The following is a 2337-nucleotide window of genomic DNA, read 5'->3' on the forward strand; positions in this document are numbered from 1 at the left end:
CTCTCTTGCATTTGCTGTTGGTTGATTTTCTGGATGGGAAATGAAGGTTTCGAAAATGGTTTATTGGCATATTGTGGGTTCTTTGGATGAGAAAGAGGTGGCTGGTTGGGGGTTTTGAGGATGCCTAGGCCTAGGGAGTAGTTATGGCTAAATCTGGTTGGGCTTTTCTTGATGATTTTTTTTCTACTTGAATTTTGGCTAAACTGTAGGCTGAGTTTAAGTCAGGGGGGTTGAACATTTTCACAGTCAACCGGATGTCATCGCTTAGTCCACTAATAAAACAACTGAGTTTGTAGGGATCTGTCAATGCCTTTAATCTATTAGCTAAGGTTTCAAACCTTACTTTATAGTCCTCTACCGTCCCATTTTGTCTCAATTTTGTCAAGGCCTCCATAGGGTCATCATACACACTAGGGTCAAATCTTACTAATAATGCAATAATAAATGCCTCCCAATCTGGAATCTGTCCAGATTCTTCCATTCCTTCGAACCAAGGGAGAGGGGAGAGGGCCTTACCCTCCATGTGAAATGAGACAAGTCTGAGTTTGTGTTATGGTAGTGTATTATGTAAAGAAAAAAACTGATTCACCTTGTAAATCCAACTTACAGGATCCTCTCCATGAAACACCGAAAAATCAAGTCGGATGGTGCGAGCTTGGACCTCGCCGTGTGGACGTTGAGGGTTTGAATCCTCCTGATTCTGAACATTGGAAGAAGAGTCTCCACTGCTGTTCCTCTGCTGCATTATCACATTCAAGATTGCTAGTTGTTGTATAACTGCCTCAAGCTGTCCTTTAATGGCTATTACCTCTGTACCCAGCCCTTATGCTGTTTTTTGTACAGCATTAAGACCTTCTTGTAACTGAGTCATTCTTGTGTCATCAACCATGTTTGAATTTTTGAAGTAACAGAGAATCGGTTGTCTGCTGATACCAATTTGTAACACAACTGATAGATATGGAAAGAAATAGTAGGAGAAATGGAAAACGGTAATAGCTTTCTTCGAGGGAAAGCGCCTCCAGGAAACACACGGGAGAGAATAGCATTTTTGATTAACTTTTTGATACCTCACATATTCCAGGAACTACCCTATAAAGACTTACGAATGGGCCATACCAGGCCACTTACAACGGACTCAACAATTAAAAGGCTAATAATAAGACTCAGGCCCACGGCCCACTTAAAGAAGGACTTGACACTGAAATGAAAATAACAGACTCATAACTACTCACTATTCCAACTAAGAAGCCCACGGAGAAGCCTAGGCCCGCGACCCATGCGTGTGTCCTGCCGACAACTTCACTTCACTTAAACCACACACTTCACTTGCACTTGTCTTTCGGTTTCCAGAAGTTACCTTAGAGATCTAGGGTTTGTCACTTGCTGCCGCTTCACTTGACTACTGCCGCCCTACCACCTGCTCCTCCTCCTCCTCCTCCTCGGTAGGTGGTTGTTACAGTTTTCCTATTTGTATGAAATGCGTTGTTGTTTTCAAGGGAATACAACTCAGATGTGATATTTTTTATTTAACTGATGCTCGGTGATCATGTTAGTTTGGGTAGTAGATCATTGACAAATGCGGTCTTGAATGTTTTTTTTTTAATTTTTTAACTTAATAATTAAGAAAGTATTTTTTTAATAATATTGTAAATTTTTTTATTTTTTTAAAATATTTATAATAATTAAAAAAATATATGAAATATATGAAATAAAAGAAATAAAAAATAAAAAAATACGTTTTATGTTTTTGATGGATTTTCGAGCCACTACAACAGAATGTGTCTTTTGTGACAGAGAAAACTGTCACCAAAAAAGGGCAAACCGTCACTAAACATATATGGTGACGGTTTGAAACCGTCACCTAAAGTGTGTCACAGAAAACATTTGGTGACGGTTTACTGTTCAACCGTCACAAAAAATATTTTTAGTGACGGTTGGAAGTGTTTGGTACAACGTTCGAACGTTCATGTTTTTGTGACGGTTATAAACTGTCACAGAAAATAACGTTCGGACGTTATACCCGACCGATTGGCGTTCGAATGAGAGAATTTGAAGTTCGCTGAATATTGTTCGAACGTATAATATTTACATTCGGACGTTCACCCGATCGATTGGCGTTCGAATGAGATAATTTTACGTTCGTTGATTATCGTTTGAACGTAATATATTTACGTTCGAATGTTAATGCGTCCGAACGTTAACTACAATAAACGATCGAATATTTGTTCGAACTTAAACGTAAATGTTCAAACGTAGCGCGTATAATGTTCAGACGTTATTTCGAATGTAAACGAAGGAGCGTTCGAATGCAAGTTCCTTGTTCGAATGTTAATCGCT

This window comes from Juglans regia, chromosome 7 (genome assembly GCF_001411555.2).
Source record: "Juglans regia cultivar Chandler chromosome 7, Walnut 2.0, whole genome shotgun sequence".
In the NCBI taxonomy this organism is placed as follows: Eukaryota; Viridiplantae; Streptophyta; class Magnoliopsida; order Fagales; family Juglandaceae; genus Juglans; species Juglans regia.